The sequence below is a fragment of the Chionomys nivalis genome, chromosome 3 (genome assembly GCF_950005125.1).
Source record: "Chionomys nivalis chromosome 3, mChiNiv1.1, whole genome shotgun sequence".
In the NCBI taxonomy this organism is placed as follows: Eukaryota; Metazoa; Chordata; class Mammalia; order Rodentia; family Cricetidae; genus Chionomys; species Chionomys nivalis.
This window is the reverse complement of record NC_080088.1, coordinates 77,346,686-77,361,998: the sequence shown is the minus strand read 5'-3', so window position 1 is coordinate 77,361,998 and position 15,313 is coordinate 77,346,686.

Sequence of the window (15,313 nt, the reverse complement as noted above, 5' to 3'; positions counted from 1 at the left end):
ATATAAACACACATATACAATATATATTATATATGGAAGAATACAAGAGAATGCCTATGCGTTGGTTTACAATGGTGGCAGCCTGTAGTCTTTGCTGCTGGGGAAGCTGGAGTAGGAGGGTCTGTAAATGGAGACTGCTTTTTTGTTTCCCAGCCACCTGAACCCGAATAATCACACAAAAACTATACTAACTACAGCACCGTTTGGCTGATGGCTCAGGCATCTTCCTAGCTAGCTCTTATATCTTAAATTAACCCATTTCTATTTTATATTTTACCATGTGGTTTGTGGTTACCGATAAGATACTGGTGTCTTTCTTCTTCAGCAGCTGCATGGCATCTGCCTGACTCCACCTTCTTTCTTCCTGCATTCAATTTAGTTTTCCTCCCTACCTATATTATGCCTTATCATATGCCAAAGAAGCTTCTTTATTAACTAATGGTAATAAAGCATGTTCACAGCATACAGAGGGGAACCCCATATCAAGGTTCACTTTAATCTAGGAGGCTGAAGTCAACCTGGGCAGCACAGTGAGACCTTGAATGTGTGTCGGTGTCTCTGTGTGTCTGTCTGTGTGTGCGTTGGTGTGTGCAATCATTGCCCTGTGTACTAAGAGATTGTGCTCCTAAACCACGGAGATAGGAAGGAAAAGGACACATTCAAGTTCTCCAGTTCAAGCAATTTCACAGCTGTTACATTAATTTTGGAAGCCTCCCCCAAACTACTTCAATTAATCTGACAACCAGCTTGGTAAAGTGTAGCCCCATAATCCAGCTCTTTTCTGATCAACTTTTTCAGTTTCCTTGGCTTCTATTTCAATAAACATACCCTTAAAAGAAGTAGCTATTTTCCCAACTTATGATTACCATTGTCGTGAATGTGTTTATTTATATTTGTGCATCAGTGTTGCTGTGGATCAAGCCTAGGACTTCCCACATCCTAGATAAGCATTCTACCTTGGCACTGTCTCCACAGCCCTATTGTTAATGTATCTGTTCTGGTCTTGTTTAAAGAAGCATTCATTTCTGGGCAATTGCAGTTTAATGTGCTGTGCCACGAAAAGGGAATTTAATTATAAATAAATCCATTGCTAGACCTCTTGGTGCAGACCTATGTGTAATATCTGCTGCTTGAAGGGCTAAGGCAGGGTGGTCACAGCTCAAGGTCAGCCTGGGCTGCAGAGCACGGTCAAGGTCAGCCTGGTCACTTACCAAGATTCTGTCTCCACAAACAAATACTTTCCTGAGGGCTGGAAATATTGCTCAGTGGTGGAAATCTTGCCTAGCGTGTCCAAGACCCTGGGTACCATCTCTAGCACAACAAAATAAAGTAATGCGCAAAGAGCTTTTGCCTCCTTCTTTGGTTAAAAGCGTCACCTCAGCCCCTAACATCCTTATCCAAAAATGTCTGGAATGTTTGACTGGGGGGGCTTCACCCCAGGTCCCTGGCATCCATCTTGAAATGTTGGGTGGAAAGTTCCATTTCAAAGCTCCCTCTCCCGGGAGTTGCCTCAGTCCAAACTCCACCTCCGAGAAAGCCCGCCAACCAGTGACCCCTCCCTAGAAAAGGTCAAGACCACTCCCACAGGCTATTTAAACTGCTCCCCAGAGAATGAACAAGTGGTCCTCCCTTTCCCTCTCCCGTGATCATTTTGGTTCTCTCACCTCCCTCCTGTTTTCCCAGGGGGGTCACCTGGGAGTGCTGGTGTCCATTAAACCTGGACATCTTTTAATTTGGTCTGATTGGGATTATTGTGTCAGAGAGGTTTTTGGGTCAGAAAATACTTAAGACTCCTTATGTATAAATTACCTATAATTCAAATGCAAACTTGTCATATGTCACTGTGTTCAACAGAAAGGTATTGTTGCATTTAGTAATAGTGCATTCAGTGCAGTTAATAATAGTGCATTCAGTGCAGTTTGTTTTCAAGTGGGAAGAGGCTGGCAAGCTTCTTTTTAGAAATGAATTACCAAACAAAACATTTTTCTTAGCAAATAATTCTCTTTCTGTAATAAATGTAAAATTGTAACCAAAAATATACCTAACAGGTTAATGTAAAACCAAAAATATGCCTTGCAAGTTAAGAGTTCTGTTTATACTCAAAACAGTTCCTGTCTGTTCCTAGCTAAGAGATATGTCCTCTGTCAAGTCCCTGCCAATGAAGACTTCTATTTGTAATCAGGAATAAGTTCCTGGTCTGATGTAAACTGACTGTAACTTCATTCACTTGATAGTGTTCTTGCCTTTGGTGTGTATCTTTTCCTTTGTTCCTTCCCTTTTATTGTATGGGTTGGAGGGATGGCTCAGCTGTTAAAGGCTAGGCCTACAGCCAAAAATTATGGTGTCCTTTTAACAATAGATAGCCACCAACCCCTTGACCCTCCTGTGAATACCTTATCTCTCCTATAAAAGGAACTTTGAGACTTAGGAGGAGATAGGGTGGCCAGCCTCAGGTCCACCCAAATACAGCTTGCTTTAATTTGGACAGTTGTGGACTTGGTCCTTTTTTTCTCTCAAATTTTGGGATTAACAGTAAACACATCTGTGGGGGGCAAAGAGGAATTTTAATATAGGTATTTGGAACAATGTTCCAAGCTACCTCATTTGAAGATTTCCTTTTCTTTCCTCTTTTTTTTCTTTTTGGTATTTGAAGACAGGGTTTCTCTGTATAGTCTTGGCTGTCTTCATGAGGCTAGTCTTGAACTCAGAGATCCATCTGCCTCTCCCTCCCAAGTGTTGCGATTAAATGTGTGTGCCACCACCACCCAGCTCACTTGAAGATTTTCAAACCCTTATATATATTTCTGATTCTTGATTCAGATTGTTCACATTTACTGATATACATTGACATCAATGCATGTCTGTGTTTTCAGATGGAATGTGTGATGATTTGAAAGAAAATGCCCCCAAATGGAATGGCACCATTAGGAGGTGTGGCCTTGTTGGAGAAAGCGTGTCACTGTGGGGGCGGGCTTTAAGATCTCTTTGGCTCAAGCTTCACTCAGTGTGACAGTCAGTTGATTTCCTGTTGCCTCTGAGTCAAGATGTAGGACTCTCAGCTCCAGCACTGTGTCTGCCTGCACACCACCATGCTCCCTGCCATAATGATAATGGACAGAGCCTCTGAAACTGTAAGTGAGCCACCCCAGTGAAATGTGTTCTTTGGAAGGGTGCTGTGGTCATGGTGTCTTTTCCCAGAAATAAACTGAGACGGAATGTTTTACAGCTTCACTAGGAATTGACCTAACACAAACTTCATGTATCATGTACATAATGATATGCTGCTGGTTATTATTTTAATATAAATCATATTTTTATGACAGGATCTTTACATATAGGCCAGTCTGGCTTTGAATTCACTGTGCAGTTCAGCTTGGCCTGAAATTTGCAACAATCTTCCTGCCTGCATTTCTCTACTGCTGGGATTAAAGAAGTACCCCACCTTGTCTATCTATAGGAACCAGTTCTAAAGGGCTTTGTTTTGGTGACTGTATTTTACCACACTAAACTAATGGAATCAATGGGATTTTATTTTATGTCAAGTTATATTTGGCTAAGGTATAAAAACATTGAATATTATCTAGATACATAGTTTTAACATAACATTTTGTTAATATAGCTAACAGGAAATTTTGCACTAACTCATTGATACTTATTGAATGAGAAATGTATTGGATACCAAAAAGATTGATAAGCACAATAAATAGGTGTTTAGACCCTATTCTGTGACCAATACAATTCTGAATACTAACCAAACCCTTTAAGTGTTTCTTGGGCAAATAGACAAAATTTAAACTGCCCTTGTAGAAGCAGGGATGTGGCTCAGGGAGAGAAACTTTGACTGGGGAGCTGTTGTGGCTCCTGCCTACAGTTCCTCACTTACAAGGCTGAAGTAGAATGATTATGAATTTAATGCCAGACTGCCATTAAATTTAATACAGAAACTCTTCACAAAAGGAAAGGAAGAAACAGAGAGGAGGAAGGTGAGGTCCTTCTAGCGTGTGATCTCTGATCTACTGTATGAAAGACTACCTTTCCTTCTAGCTGCCACTTAATACTTAGAAATTAACATATAATGCCAGACTGAGGCATTGTTAAGCCTTTGAACTGATTATTTATATTTCCCAATGTACAAAAATTATATATTGGAAGCCAGGTGTGATGGCACACACCTCTAATCCCAGCACTCTTGAGGTATAGGCAGACACATCTCTGTGGGTTTGAGGCCATTCTGGGCTATATAATGAGTTCCATGACAGCCAGAGCTACATAGAGAGACCCTGGTGTGTGTGTGTGTGTGTGTGTGTGTGTGTGTGTGTGTGTTGGGGCTGGAGAGACGACTGAGTAATTAGAGGCACTTACTGTTCTTGGAGAGGACCCAGTTTCAGGTCCCAAGCACCTACATGGTGACTCCAGTTCCAGGGGCTCCAATGCCTTCTTCTGACCCTTACAGGCACACATGTGATGGGTGGTGGTTTGAATAGGAATGGCCCCCAAAGGTTCATATATTTGAGTACTGGGTTCACTGTTAGTAGGACTATTTGTAAATGATTGGGAGTTTGATGGAGAGGTGTGTGCCTGAGAAAGGGCTTTGAGGCTTCAAAAACCCGTGCCATCCCCAGTTAGCTCTCCCGCCCCAGCATCCTTGTGGTTGTTTTCTCAATGTATGAGCTCTTAGCTACTGCTTCAGTGCCATGCCTGACTGTCTGCCTGTGCCATATTCCCCACTATGGTGGTCACAGACTCACCCTCTGAAACTATAAGCACACTCAGAATAAACTTTTCTTTCGTAATTTGCCTTGGTCATGCACACAAAACGGTCATACAAATAAAATAAAATAAATCTTAAAAAATCATGTTCATCATATTCCATCCTCTGTTACTATAACAAAATACTTGAATTCATAAAGAACTTGGTGCTAATGAGCCTGGAGAGATGGCTCAATAGTTAAAGAGCACTTACTGTTCTTCCAGAGGATCCAGGTTCAATTCCCAGCTCCTACATGGCACTCAAAACTATCTACAACTCCAGTTCTAGGAGGCCCAACACCATTCCAGCCTCTATGGATACTACACATATGTGATACACTTATCCACATGCAGTCAAAATACCCATACACATAAAATAAAAATAAGTAAAGGTCTTTAAGACTAGTTTACTTGTGTTCTGTACTTGGAGACTGAAATGTCTAAAGTAATGAATTTCCTTAAGACAATTCCATGCGTATGGGTCATTAACACATTGTTGTAGTCTTTCTATCATACCTTGCCCTGGCCAATTCCCTTTCTTCTGACACTGTTCTCCTACCATGTCACCACCAGAAATGTATAGTGACACTTTGTTCTCCACATAGTCAGCCACATTTGTTCTTTGTTCTCTTGATGATGACCATCCTGACTGGGATGAGATAGACTTTCAAGGCCATTTTAATTTGTGTTTCCCTAGTGGCTGATGTCCCAACTTGATTTCTATTGCTGTGATAAACACCATGACCAAAAGCAACTTGGGAAGAAGAAAGTATTCACATTCCAATCACAGTTCATCATTAAGGGAAGTCAGGGCAGAAGCCCAAGCAGGCACAAAAGCAGAAACCATGAAGGAATGCTGCTTACTGGCTTGCTCCCCATGCCTTGCTCAGCTTGCATTTTTATATAACCCAAGACCACATGCACAAGGGCAGCACCACCCACACTGGGGTGGGTCCTCACCTATCAATCATTTATCAACAAAATTCCCACAGACATGCCCACAGGTGTGGTGATATTTTGTTTATGATCTAACAAATAAAGCCTGCCTGAAGATCAAAGTGCAGAGCTTGCTATTAGTTAGCCATAGAGGCCAGGCAGTGGTGGCACATACCTCTAATTCTAGTACTTGAGAGTCAGACGCCTTTAATCCCAGCACTAGGAAGGTGGAGACAAGAAGGGATGTGGCTGGGCAGAGAGAGGAATATAAGGCAGGAGGAGACCGGAAGCTCAGTGCATTCAGTTTTAGGATTGGTAGAGACAGGATCTTGCTCTTTGATCTGAGCATTTGGAGAGGCAAGAACTGTAGTGGCTGACTGCTTGGCTTCTCTTTCAGCTTTCACCCCCTAATGTTTGAGTATAGATTTTTATTTAAAAAGACTAATTAGGATTGTGTTACAACAAGGCCAGTCTGATGGAGGCAATTCTTCAGCTAAGGCTCCCCCTTCCCAGGTGACCCTAATTTCAATCAAGTTTGCAAAATCTATAACATGGCTAAGAATGCTGAACACTTTCTCAAACACCTACTGAACACTTGCATTTCCTGGTTTTTTTTATTTATTTTTATGTATCAGTGTTTGTCTGTATGCATGTCTGTGTACCAAGTGCATGCCTAGTGTCCACAGAGACCAAAAGTGGGCATTGAATCCCCTAGGACTGTAGTAACAAAAGGTTATGATTTGCATTGTGGGTACTAGGAACTGAACCCAGATCCTCTGGAAGAGCAACCAGTGCTCTTAACCACTGAGCTAGCCCCTGTATTTCTTGTTTTGAGAATTATATAGTCATTTCATTTGCCCATTTTTTGGCTTATATATTGCTTTTGAAATTGTGTAGGTTATGTTTTACTACACTGGTTTTTTTTTAAAGATTTATCTATTTATTATGTAGACAGTGTTCTGCCCGCATGTCTGCCTGCAGACCAGAAGAGGGCACCAGATCTCATTATAGATGGTTGTGAGCCACCATGTGGTTGCTGGGAATTGAACTCAGGACCTCTGGAAGAGCAGCCAGTGCCCTTAATCTCTGAGCCATCCTCTGGCCCAATCGTTTCTTTTATTATACAGAAGTTGCCAACTCACTGGAGGCTACACCCTTCCAGAAGAAAACCAGTTTACTTCTCATCAGTAATTGTCAATCACCAACAGATCATCCACTGGGAGTGCGACTTTGTATTCATGCCCCTCTCCATGCTGGGCTTTTGTCTGCCTTGAGCTTGCACAGGTCTTGTGCATCCTATTTCAGCTTCTGTGAATTCATATGTGCAGCTTCCCGTTGTGACCAGAAAACTCTTTTCTTGTACCCATTACCTACCTCTGGCTCCCTTCCACAATGATCTGAGTGTTGGGAACATACGGTGTGATACAGGCATTTTATTTAGACCTAAGGAACGCCAGTCTCTTACTTGCTGTACCTTGATCTATTGTGGATCTCTGTTAATTGCCCTCTACTTCAAAAGGAAGCTTCTCTGATAAGTGCTAGGAGATGCTCTAAGTAACAAGCATAACTGTAAGTCCAGTTTAAACTGCATCCATTTCGCAAAGTAGTAGAAGGAATTTCTATCCATGGTCTATGGCCAGTGTAGGCACAAGTTCTTCATCCCAAGAACAGTGCCAAATATGGGCTTTAACTGAGAAAGTGTTTGGTTACTTGCATCACATTTGTGATATTCTTGCACCAACGGGCATGTCTTACCAGGCCATTTATTGTTGTAGTTTTCAGACTTCACAGCCAAGTAAGACTGTGCTTCTCTTTCTCATCTGGTGGCATGCATACCACTTTCTGGCACTATGACAGCTAGCTAGTGGGTATGAAGTTTATTGCTAAGTTTATTGATTTCTGTGTTCTCTACCACTCAGAGTCCAGGGTCTTACCGTCATGCTCAGGAGGGTAACCAAGAACACTGGCAATAGCTTATACTATTCTGGGATGCATGGGACTTCATTTTTTCAATGACTCTGAAAGCTGTAACCCATTCCTGTCACTGGGATGTTTACTTCTTATCCTGTGGTATCTAGGAGACACACTGTTGGCCAGCTATAGGGTAACTTCATTTAGACTCTTTTTATATGTGTTATATGCACATATAGACCTTCTATAGTAGTAGTTTGCATTTGACTTTTGACCTGTCTTTAGTGTTATCCTTCCCTATATAACTATCCTTCCCTATATAACTATACAGTTATGCTAACCCCATGCCTACCCTCCCAGCCTCCTCTCCAGTTAACCTTTCCTGCTCCCTTCATACTATGTTCTATCTTCTCCCCCATTGCTCCTTAATAATTACCTGACCTCTGTGGGTATTCGTAATGGAACACACACATATGAAGACTTAAAGATAACATCCACAAGTGAGAGAAACCATATGGCATTTGTCTATCTGGGTGTGGGTTACCTCACTCAGAATGCTTATTTCCAATTCTATCCATTTACCTGAGAATTTCATAATTTCACTTTTTAGACAGCTGAACAATATTCCATTATTTAAATGTACCACATTTATTCTTCATTCATCACTAGTGGATGAAAGGTTTCAATACCCCAATGATAAGTTTCTCCACTGATGCAGTAAGCCAGATTAAGTCAAGCTAAAATACTTATTGGGCCAAGCATTCCTGGTGACCTTTCCAGCCCCCCCCCCCCCAAGTGAGGTGGGGGAAAAGATCAGGAGAAATCATGTGGCTGTCCTTGAGGAGGAGCTTAAATACCCTGTAGGCATGGTCTTGAGCAGCTGGCAGCTTCCAGAGAGGAACCTGGCTTCTGGTGGTCTTTCTCAGAGGGTGGGGCTGAGCTGGAGATCCCAGCTTGATGGAGGAGGATCATCTGTCTATGTGTTACTTTCATTGATTAATAAAGAAACTGCCTTGGCTTTTTGATAGGGCAGGATTTAGATAGGTGGAGTAGACAGAACAGAATGCTGAGAGAAAAAAAGCATAGTTGGGCAGACACTATAGCTCTCCTCTCCAAGATGGACACAGGTTAAGATCCTTCCCGGTAAGCCACCACCTCGTGGTGCTACACACATGAACAGAAATGGGTTAATCAAGATGTGAGAGTTAGCCAGTAAGAGGCTAGAGCTAATGGGCCAAGCAGTGTTTAAAAGAATACAATTTGTGTGTTGTTATTTTGGGTGTAAAGCTAGTTGTGCGGGAGCTGGGCGGGAACGCAGCCCACCGATCCCACTATGCCAGCTGAACAGAGGACAGCTAGATCAAATTTCCAATACAATTCTTCACAGAAGTTGAAAGCTCGTTTAAAATTTCATGTGTAAACACAAAAGACCCAGGACAGTTAAAAACGATCCTGAACGACGAAAGCACAGCTGGAAGTATCACCGCTCCAGATTTCAAGTTGTACTGCAGAGTCACAGCAAGAAAATCAACATGCCAGCAGAACGGAGGCCGGGAGGTAGAACAGTAATTTATTCTCAGCTAGGGTTACTATTGTTGTGAAGAAACACTGTGACCAAAGCAAGTTGGGGAGGAAAGGGTTTATTCACCTTACACCTTCACGCCACAGTACATCAGCAAAGGAAGTCAGGACAGGAGCTCAAGCAGGGCAGGCACCTGGAGGCAGCCACTAATGCAGAGGCCATGGAGGGATGCTGCTTACTGGATTGCTCTCCATGAACTGCTCAGCCTAGTTTCTAATAGAATCCAGGACCCCAGCCTAGACATGGCACCACTCACAATTGGGCTGGACCCTCCCCCCTCAATCTCTAATTAAGAAAATGCCTTACAGACTTGTCCACAGCCTGATCTTATGGAGGCATTTTCTCAATTGAAGCTCTCTCCTTTTGGATAACTCTAGATTGTATGCCAAGTTGACACAAGACTAGTCAAGACCGAGTTCTTAAAAGACAAAATAAAAATGCCTGAAAACCATTTTTTAAAATGCTCAACATCCCTTGCTTTCTGAGAAATGCAAATTGAAACTACTTTGGGACTCTCTCTTATCCCAATCAAAATGACTAAGCTCCCAAAAATGTGGATAAATACTGGCAATGATGTGGGTAAACACACTGTGCCGGCTAGTTTATATCAACTTGACACAAGCTTTGGTCATTTTGGAAAGAGAGAACCTTAACTGAGAAAATGTCCCCACCAGATTGGCCTGTGGGCAAGGATATGGGGCATTTTTCTTAATCAGTGATTGATGTAGGAAGGCACAGCTCAGGGTTGATGGTACCCTGATGCTCAGAAAGTGGGCTGAGCAAACCACAAGGAGCAAGCCAGTAAGCAACATTCCTCCATGGCCTCTGCTTCGTTTTCTGTTTCTAGGGTTTGTGTCTAGAGTTCCTACTCTGACTGCCTTGGTGATAGACTGTTTTCTGGAAGTGTAAGGTGAAATTAACCTTTCTTTCCCAAGTTGCTTTTGGTCATGCTGTTTCGTCACAGTATAAAAGAGTTACTATGATACTTACTTACTACTGGTTGGAGTGAAAACTGGCACAGCCACTGTGTAAATCAATCTGGAGGTTCCTGAGAAAACCTAGAAATGGATCCACCACCTGATCCTGCTAGAGCACTGAGCACACAGCCAGAGGAATGTCTTATAGAGGATAATAGAGGGGTAAGTGCCTATCCATGTTTATTTCCGCTATGTTCACAATAGCTAGGAAATGTAATGTTTTGTGCTTGACACCTCCACCAGAGACTAAATGGCTGTAACTCTGTAGTTTGTACTCCCTTGGCTGGCTTGCCTGTCTTTATAATTTTGACTCTGTAGTGATTCAAATGATATACTGACTGTTATGTTCCCTACTCTACCCCTTTGCAGTTAGGACTGCTTTAGCTTCTTTTGTGCCTCCATATAAATTTGAAAGTTTTCCTGCTTAGTTCTTTGAGGAATGTTATAGGAATTTTTAAATAAGATCTAACAGAAACATAAATAACTTTTTATATATACATATTTTTACTATATTAATTCTGCCAATTTATGAGCTTGAGATGTCTTTCCATCCTCTGCTGTGGGGATCTGAGAAAGCTTTGGGTTAATGTGTAAAGAGCAGATGAAATGCTGAATGCTTGTGCATTTATTGGCATGGGCACAGCCATGTTTCTGACTCATTAGGAATTAGCTAAGTCCTTCCCCCTCCCCTGAGGTGAGACTCAGAGAGATAACAAAACCTTTCTCTGGTCCTAATGTGAATGTTGGCAGTATATGAGAAAGCTAGCAACCACAGCTTCCTCTCCCATATGTTTATAGCCTGAAACTGCTCATTAACAGACAACTCCTGTTATGGTTTTTGGCTCTTTAAGAGAAAAACTATGCCCACTCCTGGTGACCCCTGCCCTCCTCTCGCCATCTTGATTCTCACTGTCCTCTCTTAGCACACACGTGTTCCCTCTCTCCTGTTCCCTTTCTCTGTCTCTCTCCTCTTCTTCTCTTTCTTTAACCCCCCTCTAAGTAATAAATATCCAATTCTATTCTGTACAATGTGTCTGTCCATGTGCCTTCTACCTGCCACCTGCTCACACCCCCAGGCTCGCTGGAACCACTCTGCCAGGACCAGTCCAGCACTGCATGGCTGGGTCCAGCCCAGCGCCGGCGACTCTCCCTGTCAGTGAGTCACTGCTTGGGAACCGGCAGCAGTCTATGCCTGGGACTAGCTGCTCTGTGGGCCCACTGCCTGCCTACTGCCACCGGGGATCTTGCAGCATTTTTAACAACTCCTATCAATTAGAGTGCACACAGCCTCTCTGTGTGTGTGTGTGTGTGTGTGTGTGTGTGTGTGATTTCTTCATTCCCTCACTACCCATTCTCAGGTTTCCAGGATCAAGCCAAATTAGACACGGTACTTGGTCTTTCTCTATTTCTCTCTTTAATGGTCAAATTCATACAGTCTAACTTCAAAAGTACTTGTAGTCTTTAATAATTCTAGTGCTGCTTAAAAGTCTAAAGAAAAGGAAGAAGAGGAGAAAATAATCTCAAATCAAAGTTTCACCTGAGACTCAGGGCAATTTTTCTACTGAGCATCTATGAAATTAGAAAAAAGTGACATAATTCTAATATATAGAATACAGATTTCTATTCTAAAAGGAAAGAGTAGGGCATAGCGAGGGCATACTGGACCAAAGAAAAACCCAAATCTAACTAGGCAAACATTAATCTTGCAGCTCTGTGTCCATGTCTGGCATTTAGACCTAATGGTGGAATCACCTGGTTTCCAAAGGGCTTGGGCAGCCCCAGCCCTCTACCTATGCTACCTTCAGCATGTCATCTCTCTCTTAAGCCAGCTTCACTCTCTTTGCCTGCACATTTCCTCAGTGCCCATCCCATGGTACTGGTATCTCCAACATTGCAGATTTGTCATTAAACTTAGGCTTCCTCTTTATGACTTCATGTAGTGGCCTCTTGGACCCTCCATGAAGTGACTCTGGCCCTGCCACACATTGCCTAATCTTGCAGGCTCTATGAAACCATGGCTTCCTCAATACTGTGTCTTTCTTTCTTTTTAAATATTTTTTTTTATTATGTATACAATATTCTGTCTGTGTGTAATGCCTACAGGCCAGAAGAGGGCACTAGACTTTATTACAGATGGTGGTGAGCCACCATGTGGTTGCTGGGAATTGAACTCAGGACCTTTGGAAGAACAGGCAATTTTCTTAACCGCTGAGCCATCACTCCAGCCTCTACTGTGTCTTTCTTGACTATAAAATGAGTACCATGTAGACATTGCTCTGGTTCTGCCATCTGATAGGAATAGAACCTGTCCCCCTTAGTCTACACTTATATTGGCTTTTATTTGTGGGCCATGGGGAAGCACTTTCCTAGGGAGTTAATTTTGAGCAGAGAGACTTTCAGTATCATTCCAATTTAGGTGCTCTTTTTAAAATTAATTTACATTTTCACAAAATGGAGTCTTGGGCAGCTTTACTATTGTCCAAGTGCAGTGCTCAGGTTCTCTCTTTGATTATGTTATATGTCTGACAATATAGATGCAACTTCTGCATCCCTTTCTGTATATTTCCATCAAATAAAGACCCCCAACCCATGCTTCTAACTCTATCCACTCCCACCAGAGTTTCTTCTCCATCTCTAGCCAGAGAACATAGACTCTCCCCAACTCAACTCCACTCATTCCCAGTGCACACACCTGGTCCCTTCTCTGAGCAGACACAGACAGGCACAGCCAACTACACCTACCCCATTGATCTGAGGAACAACCTCTTCAGGGATAGGGACCACTAGACCCATACCAGCAACTCTACCCACTCCTGTGCCCATGCCAATAATGCACAACCATTTAGCATTTCATCTGCTCTTTGCACATGTTTACTTGCCTTTCCATGTCCCTTTCCACATACACCTTTCAGAGGGCCCAAACCTGATCTGATATCCCCATCCACCCATGCCTGAATGTCTTTCCCTTATTCCTAGACAGGAAGACTAGACTCCCTGTTGAACTCCAATTCTACGCCCTCACCTACTCTACCCATCCAAGCTTCATACATCCAGTCCCTTCTCTGGCAAACACTCACAACATCAACTACATCTACTTCCTAGACATGGGGACTATCCCTTTCCAGGGAAGGGCACTAGACCTACATTAGGAACTCTATCCACCTCCCCACAACTGATCTGAGGACCACACACCCCACACCTGCCTTCTGACTATCCTTCCTGGCCCTCTTCTTTAGGTACACAATCCCAGAACCGTATCAGAACCATATCACCAACTCTACCAGTACCCCTTTCTTAAACATCCCACCATCACCAAACTGCTAAAGATGACTGTGAGACTCCACTAATTCTACAAAGATTCTGCTTCTTGGCTTAGAAACCTCACTTAGCTAAAACTGAACTAAGTTTATTCCTGAAGCCCCACTCAAACATCAATACTAAATCAAAGACCTATATTTGGTTAGCCAATGAGCAAGTTAAAATAACAGGAAACAAAACACCCATTCAACAAAGGGGAGTCAAATGTTTTATACCAAATACACAAACATGAATAACCAAAACCAAGTCTCCATCAAAACTGTGTGCTCCCATAGAAATGACCCCTAAGAAAAGTGACTCAGATGATGTCAACAAAATGGTTTTAAAGAAACAATAGCAAACATGATGAAAGAACTGAAAGAGATATGAATAGTGCTGAAATGAAGTCTGTGAGAACAATCAAATGAATGAAACAATACAAGGTCCAAGATCTGAAAACAGAATTTAATAAATCTATCAAGTTTTTACAATAGTGAAAAAAATAAAACTTTCAGATATTCAAACAAAAACTTCAGAAGAAAACATCCCCAACAGATTGGACATAAGTGGAAGAAAGAATGCCAGGTCTTAATGACAAGGTAGATAAACTGGATCACTCAGTTAAAGACAAGTGTCAAATTCAAAATACCTTGAGAACAGAACATGCAGAAAATACCCTAAGAACAAAATATGTAGAACTCTGGGACACTATAACAAATAACAATAAAAATGAATAATAAATATAGAAGATGGATAAGAGATTCAGATCAAAGGTACAGAAAATATTTCAACAAAATCATAGAAGAAAACTTCCCTAATCTAACAAAAGACACGCCTATTGACGTTCAAGAGACACATAGAACACCAAATGGACCAGAAAAGAAACTCCTTGTGTCACATACTAGTCAGGAGAATGAATGAGTATTGCAAAGGGCACTGAAAGCAGCAAGAGAGGGTGATCAGATTATATACAAAGGACGCCCATCAGAATCACAGCAGACACTAGTGCACTGTGGTCTCCAAGTTATGAAAGACTACAGTGCTCATCCAGACTACAGAAAAACTATCAGCCATAATTGAAGGGGGAAGAAAAGTTTTCACAATTAAAATGGATTTGGGAAATGTACAACCCTAAGGCATCTATGCAGAAGATACTGGAGGGATATTGAGGTGAAAGAACAAATAAACAATCCCAGAACACTGAATCAAAAGGAGTCTAACAGAATATCATAAAAATAATGAAATGGCACAGATTAATGCCCATTGTTCAATAACAACTCTAACCATTAATGCTCTCAGCTCTGTGATAAAGAGACATAGACTAACAGATTGGGTAAGATAATAAGAGCCATCATTTCACTGTCTCCAAAAATATCCCACAGGCAGTGGTAGACACCACCTTAGGATAAAGGAAAGAAAAAATACTCCAAGGAAATGGAATCAAGAAACAATTACGAGGAGCTAGTCTAATATCTGACTAAATCAACCTCAAACCACAACTGATCAGAAGAGAAGGAGAGACACTTTCTCCTTGTGAAAGGAGAAAACAAACAAGACATAATAGTCCTAAAGATACATGCACCATCTTCATTAAAGAAATGCTTGGAATTAAAACCATAGATCTGCACCAGCACAAGGATGGAGGTGATTCAGTCAAGCAGGAAAAAAGTTAAATAGAAAAGCTCTGGAATCAAATGGACCTAACAGATACTTATTTACAGAACATTCCACAAAAAAAAAAAAAAACAATAAAGAACATACATTTTCAGAGGCCCTTTAAACCTTCTCCAAAATAGATGACACCTTAGGGCACAAAGAAAGTGTGGAGCCGGGCGGTGGTGGCGCACGCCTTTAATCCCAG